This window comes from Pieris napi, chromosome 18, assembly GCF_905475465.1.
Source record: "Pieris napi chromosome 18, ilPieNapi1.2, whole genome shotgun sequence".
Lineage (NCBI taxonomy): Eukaryota > Metazoa > Arthropoda > Insecta > Lepidoptera > Pieridae > Pieris > Pieris napi.
The window spans coordinates 10,174,847-10,187,273 of NC_062251.1; the positions used below are offsets into that span (position 1 = coordinate 10,174,847).

At 37.9% G+C, this 12,427-nt stretch overlaps 1 long non-coding RNA gene across 1 annotated transcript; it reads left to right on the forward strand.

Moving 5' to 3' along the window:
• The first annotated feature begins 1,422 nt into the window (after positions 1 to 1,422).
• Positions 1,423 to 11,267, forward strand: LOC125058525. The gene is made up of 2 exons (XR_007118427.1): positions 1,423 to 5,501; positions 9,268 to 11,267. It is a non-coding gene; the product is annotated as an uncharacterized LOC125058525 (long non-coding RNA).
• The last annotated feature ends 1,160 nt before the right edge of the window (positions 11,268 to 12,427 follow it).

The window sequence follows — 12,427 nt, forward strand, 5'->3', positions numbered from 1 at the left end:
GTGACGTACGCCTGCATGGATGCACAGTTTTCCAACCGTATTGAAATAAGGTTTCGCAAAAGAGATATTCTTCGCGAAAATCCGGAATCATCAAATAATGACTGAAGCTTGTTCCAAAGTTTTGACGATGTTTTGACTTCTTTGATATGCACGTACAAGGCGCTGTCTATAGTAATGATAAGCTTTGCCTTTGTTTTCGCATCTTCTGCAGCTTCTATCGTCTTCCCAGGTATTGGCCTGATGCAATGCACCATATTCTCCAGGACTAGAAAATTCTCTGCAGCGAAAACCCATTCTGAGTAATTTTCTCTGCCTTTCAGTTTGGGCACGTTGACTAGGTAATTCGATGCCATCCTCGTTAGTTAACTTACTGGATAACACGATCGATACAATTATAACTTCAATAAGTCCGAAACTTACTTCTCGACACAAAATTACTACTTTTAACAAAAGTATAGAGGTGCGCTGGGCCCATAACCTTAAATGAAACGCAATCACTTGCAGTGACAAAGAACGACTAATTTATTCAAACACATCACAGATACAATAGACCACAGTAATACATTATGACATAACTGTCATTAGATGGCGTTACTTGTACCATTTCTATATTTTGATATTTTCAACACTAGGAAGTGAGTTTAAAATTCCTAAGCATTCTACTGAGGGGCGCATGTTTATTGTTTACCTAGATTGGTTAAGGACTGTGGAACGACAAAACTATCAGTCTGTCTTCTTCTTGCGTTGATTCTAGGCACTACGAAGTAAATCTTTTTTTTAAATATCTGGACAAATAATCGTGCCGTGCATCAATTTGTACAAAACAACCAGGTCCACAATCATACGACGATCCTCGAGAGTTTGCAGATTGAACTTCTGTAATCGATCAACATAATCACTTCTGTAGCAAAATTTAGGGGTTTTGTACGCCAGGAACCGTGTGAATGTTATTTGTGGACGTTCTAGTGCATACTTGTGTGTTTGGTATGTGGGATTCCACACAACACTGGCGTACTCAAGGTGGCTGCGCACCAATGCATTCTTACCGTTGCATACAAAGATCTCAATCCATTCCTTATTGTTATGGTCCTTGTTATCCTCAATAGTGTTAACGTAAAACAACTCATCACTAGAATCATCCTCGACACTGAGATTCATCACTTTTTGCCCACGATGGACACACATTTTCGCAAAATTACCTTTTTTATCACACACAAAACACGAAGCACTATGTGCTGGGCAATTGTCCCCTCCAGCACACCTGTGGTAGCCGCAGGTAGCGCAAGTGTCGCGCGGCTCGGCCCAGCGCCTGCCCCCGCGGCGCGCGCCGCCGCCTCGCCTGCCCCGCCAGCTGCCGCGGCCCTCGTGCTCCGTCCTGCTGTTCACAGCGTCCACCCTCGCTTCACTGGAGGTCCCTTCTATGCAGCGACTTTCCTCTTTGGATAGTTCGGCGGCCTCACACACTTGCACTGCCTTCGCCAAACTGAGGTCGTCGGTCCGCAGCAGACGGTCTCGGACGGTGTTGCTCGCTATTTCACACACTATCCGATCCTTGATCAAGCTATCAGTTAGATCACCAAAGTCACAATTTTGACTTAGCAACCGCAACGCCGTCACAAATTGATCAGTTGTTTCACCTTGCTCTTGATTGCGTGAGAAAAACTTAAACCTTGACATTGTGATATTAAGTTTGGTACCAAAGTGCGCATCAAATTTTGTCAAGAGACATTTAAGGTTATGATCACTTTCATCCTTGAGATATGTGAATGTACTATAAAGATCTCGTAGCCACTCGGACCGATGGGGATATCGAACAAACTCGCCTGAATCTCTTCAGACTCCTTGCTCACCCCGGATGCTATGAGAAACACCTCGAACTGTTTCCGCCATTTTCGCCACGCGTCGGCGCGCGCGGCTGGACCACCTTCGACCGCTAATTCACCAGGAGGACGCGCGTGTTCCATTATTATTATCACAAACGGTTTTAATGATCACGTAATAGACACTGAGATCAAAATACGCGGTGATGTCTCAGATATTTAATAAAATTTAAGCACCGCTGTCACCATGTTGTGAAACACACGCTAGTTGGTTTAACACTGATTTATTTTCAAATTACCCTCCATAAGTACATAATAATACCACAGGTTCCAGAACGTGAGCTGAGAAACGATTTCATAGCTAAAACGCCATGTTCCAAAATGAACTCAGGAGATATCCAGTGCGCAGTGAAGCTCAAAAAGCTCAATATATCAGATGTCACTGATACTGCTGTTGCCTGCGAAATACTGGCTTCTATTTGAGACCAAATTCTGTTGTATATGTCAGGAATAACTTTCTCGGTCATGAAAGTGCGACCAGGTACTCTATAATGGGGCACAGCGGTTCCACAAGTGATAATGGTTCGTTTTCTAAAGCAATCATTTCACCAATCAAGTAATGATATTTTATAGATTTCGGATCATTAATGTCCCACAACAATTTCCTCTCTGATGTTTCTTTCAGGGTTAGCTGTCGTTCTCTTGATCTGGACGTTCACGATTTCTATCTTACCAATGCGATCGGAGTCAAATTGACTTTCAATTCCTTCTACAGACAACAATATCATGTTTTTGATTTTTTCCTCAATAGGGGTAAGAGGAGGAGCAGCACTAGGGCCCACCTCCTGTACGATAGGTTTCAGCATGTATCAAAGCAGACTTTTGTCTTGTAGCCATCTTTAAGCCTTCGTATTTAGCTTTTAAAGTTTTAACGCTGCGAAACTTTAGCCCACTTGTGCTATTAAACAGCGCCTCCAGCGTCTTCCAGCACTGCTCTTTCTCCTGCCAGGTGGCTAAGTCAATCTTTTTATTTTCCAATACATTTTTATGTTCAGCAACAAGCGAAGTTAGAAGCTCAACTTATTCCCGGCTGAAATTGGCCCTTCTTTCACGTTTTTGCGTCGAAATTTTTTTAAGTTATAGAATCAACCACTTTCGAATCCCAAAAACAACACACACAATATTAATACTCGATACCGAACTAAAATACGAAAATACTCAATAACCTAACATACAAAAATACCATGTGTGTTATGTTTTAATTTAGCTGAGCAGAAAAAAAGTAACAAGAATAACAAACTTTATCTTTTATATTCTTTCCACCAAAGGCGTCTTTAACATTAGACGGTCGCAGAAAAATATTACAAAAGACAATTTAAATTATATCTTTACATCGTGGATATTGGACACCTCAGATATTTTTTTATTTTAGATACTGTAGAGATTTGTTAACATTTTCTTTATAATCCCTTACATTACATTTGTTTTCTTGCTTCTCGTGTTATATGTCTGTAAGTACTTGATGTTCAGCCAACCATAACCATGATTGTTCAAGTAATGTGAGTAGGTACATTATGACCAACGTTCAAATCAATAACCTTATGTTGTGGTTGCGTTGGTAATATATTAACAACAAATCCACAATTTATACAAACTGTTCGTAAAATAAAATGCACCGTGTCCCAAGGCCCAAACAAATCATTATTTAACAATCATTGTTAAAAATCTGATCTAGTTAGAAAACCATATACGTCTAAAAAAATAACCATCTTGGGTTCACTTGAACGTATACTAACAGTAAGTAAATACTAAGACAACTGAGTACTGTCTGTTTAGTCGAATATTTCGATTGTGCCTACTTTTAAAAGTTTACGCATCGGATTACATTGTATGGGTTAAAAAGTAATCAAATGCGCAGTCAGACCTAAAAAAGTTGTCAAGAGCGGGATTGGGTTCCGAAGATGATGATTACGATGATCACAATATCAAGCCAAAAACGTATAAAAACAATTATTTACCTTTCTTATTATGTACTTATGTATTACTACGAGTATAAGGTACTTATGTCATGTCAACATGGCACTTTATAATCACAGTAAGTAAAATTATAAACCTCCAAATTAAGTCTTGTAATAATTTTTTAGTTCTACCTTACATATAACAATAATCAGCCTTGCAATGAGTTTCTTTATCAATGAATTTACAAAGTTGATGCAAACAAAAGAAATAGTATCTCCTGTGATACATCCCTCATGTGCCCACATCTTATATACAATACATTCTACCCAATCACATTTTGAATGACTGTACGCTTCATCGCAAACAAGACAATGCCAATCTTCCGATTCTGAATCTGAACTTAGACTCCTTTTTTCCATTTTTATTTTTCGCAGATTTTTTAACTTTTCCTTTCCCCTTTCGCTTTTCTTTATCATCTTTTTTGCTTTTTCTTAATATTTTAGGCGTCTCTGTCAGAACAGCAGACTACTTTTTTCGTTTGCAATTTGTATTTGTTTTTCGTGGTGGCGCGTTTGGTCTAATCATCGATGGGGAAAAACTTGGAGTTGGTTTGTTCGCAGTTTCAATGTGGCGTAAAATTTCTGTTGATTGATTCTTGATTCTGTGCTTTAGGACTTCCTAATTCTGGGTGTCGTTTGAGAAGTAACCTCAACCATTTATTTCATGATGTCTTATTTTCTTAATTCGTTTGCTATATGCTGGCCATAACTGAAATATGAATCATCAGCTTGTGACGTTTCAGTTAAAATTTTAAACGCTTCTGTCAACATTTTATCGTCCTCTTCTTCGTGTTTCCTTTTCTTTGAGGTCTTCTTTGTAATTTTTTCCGGTGCTTTTTGAATAGTATCATTCAATTGTTCTTGTGTATTACACTCTTGTGAAGATTTTTCGGAAGACTTGCCTTCATTTTGTGATGTAGAGTCCTGAAATATAAACATGCATTTAATTAACTTTGTATTTTATAATTATACAGATACCCACATCCGAGAAAGACTGGTTGGAGATTGCTTAAGAATTTCAAGAAAAATAGGATTTTCCTCATGCTGTAGGTGCCATGGATGGAAAACACGTAATGATACAAGCACCTGGTAACAGCGGCACGGAATATTATAACTACAAACACTTTTTTAGTATCGTACTGTTTGCTCTCGTAGAAGCTGACTAGATACGTTGACATTGTTTCCCAGGGTAGACTTTTGGACGGAGGGATCTTTAAACGCACTACATTATACAAAAGACTCGAAGAAAAGTCCATGAAAATACCTCGGCCATCGATACTTCAAATACCATACACCCTAACAGTTCCATACGTTAATCTGGCAGACAAAGCATTTGCACTAAACGAATACACAATGATACCGTTTCAAGGGGAGCCAGAGAGTGGATCTGTAGAAAGAATATTTAACTATCGTCTGTCAAGAGGGCGTAGAGTAGTGGAAAATGATTTTGGAATAGCAAGCTCGGTTTTTAGGGTTTTAAGGAAACCTATGTTACTATCACCCAATAAAGCTACAAAAGTATGTAAGCTGTTATACACTTGCACAATATTTTGCGAAAGAGGTGAAACACACATAGAAACAGAAACTGGAATCACACCAGGTAGTTGGAGAAATGACGATGAACATTCATCATTACTCCCTCTCACTGATGTACCACGTACAGGTAAATTAGCTTGGAGAAATTTTTGCGTTTGTAGTAGTGTATGGTCAGCAAATAAAAAAAAAAACAACATTTTATTTTTAGTTTTTATTTTTTTAAAGGTAATATACGTTTGTGGCTGGAGCACACCAAATGCGTACACGTCTACGCATACGCACTACGTACTAATACGGACGTGAAAATGTGTATCCACTGCATTGTAATCTATGGAACTGTATGAGGCAGATAAGCCAGTTCCAAATATTACAAGCAGTGAATGCCGGTTTTCACTTCAGTGAAGACGTGTATGAATTAGGTGTTCTCCGGCCATAAATGTTTTATTCTAATAATTCATCAACCCCAGGCATATCACAATCATCCCCATCCTCGCTTTCATCAGATGAATTATTTAAATTAATTATGATTCGTTCTGATATTGTGTCTAAAGCTGCGTCTCTACCCTGATATTTGTTTTCCTCCTCAATAGCATGCAGACAAACTTTTCTCCATTCCTCTACAGTTATGGCGTTCATTTTTTCTTCAGCTAATGACATTATAACCTTCATATTCATTGCGACATTCTTTTTTGCGACATATGTTTTCACTATCCCCCATATATTTTCTATAGGATTAAACTCCGGATGGTATGGTGGTAAACGCAGCACAGTATGACCGTGCTGTCGTAATATTTCGTCTATCTTGTACTCTACAAATCTCGCCTTGTTTTGCAGAATCAGTTCATATAATTGAGGCTTAAGCAACGTGGATGAATGCTCAATGTTTCGCAATGTCAGCCAGTCAATCATTTGCTGTTTTCTAGAATTACTATTCGGTGCAGGATTTTGTATTGAGTTATGATATGGTGCGTTGTCAACAACAACAACACTATTTGGTTGTAAGTTGGGTATTAATTGAGTTTGAATCCACCTTGAATAGTTGTCATAGTTCATATTGTCGTGGTAATCTCCACTTTTTTGGTTGGCTTTAAACATAAGCAATGCATTTGGTATAAAGCCATCCATACCACCGGCATGAACAATGATTAAGCGGTTGCCTTTCGATATATGTTGCTTCAAACCTGAAGTGCTTCCATCTGACCAAGATTTCGAGAGGGTATGTGATGTATGTATATATGTTTCGTCGGTGTAAACAATTGGTCGGCGTTGTTCACGATATTCAGCAATTTTCATCAAATAATTAATTCGCAAGTATCTAATTTCGTGTTTTTCCATAAGAAGTTTCCGGTTATCTTCTGTTTGCTTCCAATTAAAACCTAATGACATGACGTGTTTTCGTAACGTGCTGACACAACCTTTATAATCGATATCTTCTTTTAATTTTGCGTGCAAAGTTTTCAAAGTGGGAATTTCTTTATTTGTGATGTGGAAGTCATGAATTGTTCTTCTGATAACTTGCTGATCAAAGTTATCGATTACTATTGTAGGTTTACGATTCGGTTTCTTTTTAGGAGATTTAAATGTTACTTCCTGATCTGAAGGTCGACATTTGCTTTCTGATACTACCTTTCTGACGGATGCTATTGAAATTCCCGTTGATTTAGCAACTAATTGAGTGGGAGTCATAATACTGCTCGGGTTGTTATTACACTCATTTTCGAAATATTTGTACAAACAGTACAAAACTTCTTTAGTTTGAGAAGTCAAAGGCTTGCCTCGACCATGTTTTAACACTGGAGCCATTTTTAATTAACAATATAAAGTTGCAACACTTACACACAAATTAAACACTTCAACAAATATTATAACAATAATAACAAACAATAACAACAATCAACAAATACAAAATTTAACAATTAACGTAATAATTATAATTTTTGAATGAAATGTGTGCTTTATGTTCTAACAGTACCAAGCGACTGACGCCGGACTGCACGTGGCACCTGCGGACAGCGTAAACTGGTTTATTCTGGTTTTGTGCGTGTTTCCACTTTCCACTATCAAGTGACGATTTTTTGCTTTAGATTGAAATATCTCGGAAACGGTGCGTCCTAGGCCAAAAATAAATTTTGACCCCCCCGTAGACCCCCCGGAGTTTTAAAAACCTAGATGAAAGGAAAAAAAAATATATATCGGTCTCTCCTCTTTGAAGTTTCACTTCTATCGTGTGTGAATCGCGCACACACCTTTTTTTTATAAAGTCAAAACCTTTTTTTTTAAATAAAAACTTGTTTTTATTGATAACAAAAATCAGAGGTCTACTAGCGACTAAGGGTCGCTCCACAATCGATGCCGGTGTGAAGTTGATTTCGGACATATTTAACGCCTGGGAAGAATCATATGATGGAGTCGGCGTCTTTTGTGACCTGTCAAAGGCCTTTGACTGTGTTCATCCTGATATACTCGTTGGAAAGCTTCAACACTATGGCGTTGATGGCAAAGCTTCCAGCCTGATGAATTCATATTTAAAGGGAAGGATCCAAAGAGTTCATGTCAATGGAGTCACCTCTCCGGGTTCGCAGGTATCAATGGGCGTCCCCCAAGGATCGATTCTCGGGCCTTTCTTATTTCTGATTTACATAAATGACCTCCCATTCTTTGTCAACGAAGTTCATGAGATGGTATTGTTTGCTGATGACACTTCACTTCTATTTAAAGTGAATAGGAATAACGTATTATTGGACGATGTAAACAATTCTATCTCTCGTATAGTTAACTGGTTTAATGTAAATAACTTATTGCTTAATGAGAATAAAACAAAATGTATTAGATTTACAACTACTAGCGTAAAGCGAGATATTGGTAACCTGAAAATTAAGGACAGTGAACTAAACTTTGTTGACAAAACTGTTTTTCTAGGCATAACAATAGATAGTAAACTCCAATGGGGCCCACACATAGAGACTCTTTCGAATAGGCTGAGCTCTGCAGCATATGCAGTAAAGAAAATCCGACAGTTTACTGATGAGGACACGGCTAAAATTGTGTATCATAGCTACTTTCATAGCGTTATGTCGTACGGCATTTTATTGTGGGGTGCTGCTGCAGAGGTTCAATCCATATTTGTGCTGCAGAAGCGGGCTGTTCGGGGTATTTGTTGTGTTTCTCCGAGGGAGTCGGTACGGAATAAGTTTAAGGAATTAAATATTATGACACTATCTGGTCAATATATTCTTGAAGCCTTGTTGTATGTCCAAAAAAATATAAACGATTTTAAAACAAATGGTGACTTTCACCAGTATAATACGCGAAATAGAACTAATTTGAGTGTACGACCAACCAGGCTCCAAAAGATAAATCACTCCTTATATGGAAATTGTATTCGTTTTTACAACAAACTCCCAAGCGCAATTAGAGAATTATCACTAAATAAATTCAAAGTCCTCGTTAAACGAAAATTAATCAACAAAGCTTTTTATAAATTTGAGGACTACTTAAATGATCCTAATCCTTGGGATTGAATTGCTCCAGTTCAAACAATTTGTATGACAATACTTGGCGATTAAAAAGAGTGGCGGAAAGTTTCTTGCCAGTTCTTCTTACCCGCTCTACGCCCTTGACTTGCGAACTGGTAGTAAATGTAAATTTACGATTAATTTAACTTGACTATTCAAAAGTGTACTTAGTTACCTACTTGAATAAAGATATTTTGAGTTTGAGTTTTGAGTTTGAGAGTGTTGCTAGGGATAAGTATAATATTAAATAGTAATGTTAGGATATCGAAACATTTTTGTATAGGCCAGAACGATATAGTGGAAACGCGCTCTAAGATCTGAGTAATATACACACCACTACATATGCAAAAATTTCTCGAGACTAATTTCACTGTAGAGCTGGGAATGACGCAAAAAAATACGTTTACATCTCGCTCAACATTTTGCAACTAACGGAGCAATCCCTTGGCAAAATAGATATTGAAATTAGTAACATTATTCACCTGCGTAGCACCTGTTGTATCATTAGACGTATTATTCCCATTGTCTTGCACAGTATCTATTGTAAAATTTGGTGTACATTTGTCTTGCATAAAATTGAAGTCGTCATAACCAAACCATTTTGATACGTAAATACTGTCCTGACCTGTGAACAATCAACCAATAAAATATTAACAAATTAACTGGAAAAAGAGTGTGTGACCGCGGCGCCATGAACATTGGCTGTCCAGTGTAGTTGATTGGGAGCTCATTAAAACATCCATCAGTCTTCCGTGAAGAGACATAAACAGGCCTGCATTTCACTAGATGCACTTGCTCTCCCATGACTATGGCTGAATATCCTGGTTCTTGTTTGTATGTATAAGCGAACTCCACTGGGTCTATGGTAGCCAACGACAATTGGGTTTGTAGTAGAGCTCTACGCGTCTTACACTGCTCTTTTACCAGTGTTTCGTACATTGTACTAATCTCGTGCCGCATATGATTCTCAATGTGTGTGAATTTCGCATTAACATACAAGAACACGTCCATGTTGTTGGCTGTCAATTTACTCTGCTCGAAGTAGAATAATCCATTCTTCACTTCCTGGATCAAGAGCTTAGGATGGTCAGTCACTATCACAGTTATCCCGCAAATCACTTTTGTTCCCTTTTCCAATAGGGTAGCTAAGAACTTACCGTCTTTCACTGAATACATCGTGTATGCATCTTGTTGGTTGTCGGTTGACTTGATCGTGATTTTAGTAACTCGACCTCTATATAAAACTAAGTAAGAGTCTCTGGAGCACTGTTCATTTGACAAGATATCCCATGTGACTAGTCCTTCATATGTGTCCATACAGAAACTATTGCTGTATTTACAAGACAGTCCTGTTTTAGAGATCACCATGTCATCTGAGATGCGGTAAGTTCCTAGAGCATCACTTAACTTGATAGTTACTTTGGCGACACCAACCACATTAGACCAATGATGCGGCCCAAGATTTAGTTCACCACCTGTACATTTTCCATCAGCATTGATCCAGCCTGCTAAGTTCAAGGTAGTAGTCAGTGTAGAATTCCTCTTGAGCCCTTGGATAGTCTTACCGTATATACTCGCTTTTCCGTCCTTATGTATAGCCTTGCATTCTTCTGCAGTCATGTCTTGAATGAGGACTCCCCATCCATTTTTGACTTCAGATAAATGCGAATGCATTCCACAATAAGTAACATGATAATCGATCTCAATAAGACATTGGTAAATCTGGACATCGTAGGTTTCACGTTCCTGTAACACTTGAACTTCCATGTTGTCCTGTATACTCTGGGTCTTGTAGTTTGGACATGGAGAGGTGTCAATAAGAGAGATTGAGGTGATATTCAGTTCTTTCCCAGCACAATCATAAGCTAGCATAGCATAACAAATGTTGGTTGTATGCCACCAGACTAGACATACGATATACAAAAGCTTAACTGATGACTGGTGCATGGTTGACATAGACCAGGACTCACAAACTGACAAGTACAAAACGAATTAACGAGTTGGAGTTTTAAAGAAACTTAATTATTGTTGTATCTTATAATAGGTATGTTGTCACTTCTAGCTACTGTGAAAGGCTTGTACAAACTTTTTAAACTCTATTACAGTCCACTACGATTACTTGTTTACAGTTTACTCACGGTGGGCGGAGGTGATGTACATTCTGTCCATGGAGGGCGGTATGTTTAAACATATTATAGTTCTATGTTCAACCAATAGATGTCGTCTGTGGTTGCTTGAATCGCGGTATGTTTAAATTATTATAGTTTTATGTTGAACCAATAGATGTCGCCTGTGGTTCCTTGAATCGCGGTATCGTTATGATTCAAAAATAGTATAAGTATCTCAATTGTTTTTGTATTAAATCGTCTCAGCCTGGGGATTGGTGTTTTATTTTGTTCATGGTCATTCGTAGCCGGATACAAATACCTATTCCACCTAATCCACATAGTACTGCGTATTGTATTGAGTGAATATGATATGACGCAGTACTTTATTTACTACGTACTAGGGATGAGACATACTTGCAAAATTCAATACCAGGGCTTCCAAGTACGAGTATGTAAAAATACCAGGTACGAAAACCAGGTATAAAAATACTTGAAAGTATTTGGTGGCAATCGTATCGTACAGTGTGTGTACCACAATCTTGCACGGCTTTTTATAAATGAAATCTTTCCTTCCTACTTTGTTTTGTTAATCACAGGCTTAGGACTGTCTGCTACTAATAGTGTTACGGTCATTTATCAGCTAGTTGTGAAATATAGTATTAGCAGGCGTAGTTAAAAGATTTCATTTCATTTTATATATGTACAACTTTTTTTTATTATATATATATATATATATAGAATTCTCAATCATCATTTTTTATTTTGTTGGAGAAACAACAATTGCTCTAATTTTCGACTCCCGAGTCGGGATCTCCTTTCCGTCAATATGTTCCCTGCTACTGAAAATAGACGTTCGCAAGGCACGCTAGAAGCCATTGCATTTAATTTAATTTTGGCTAGTTTGGCTAAATTTGGATATATTTGCTGATTTATTCGCCACCATTCCAAAGGATTTGTGTCTGGAGACAAAACTGTGTCATCTAAATATTTTTGCGTCTCAATTATGGCTCTGCTATTGGCTGTGCCAGCTGGCCGCACATTGTGCATTTGTTTATTATAGTGTTTCCATAATAGGCTGTTAGATTTTTTCCCCTGGCTATCTGATATATTAGAAGTGGATGCTGAAGACTGATTTTTTTCATTTTCATTTATCATCGCGGTTACTAAGCCCACAATATACTTTTTAGTGCTGTCTGCAACATTTTCGTTCTCAAAGTATAACTTGTATCTCGGGTCTAAAAACATAGCGACGGTATAAGTTCGGCTTTGTTCCAAATTAGAAAACCGCGTGCCTATTTCTGAAAGCAGATCCTGTCGACACATTTCCACTTCATCAGGAAAAATGTCAATATTATTTTCTTGCCGATATGTCTGACTTGCGATTTCTTTGAGAGCGTTGGTAAGACCAATCGTTAAGGGGATAACCGAGC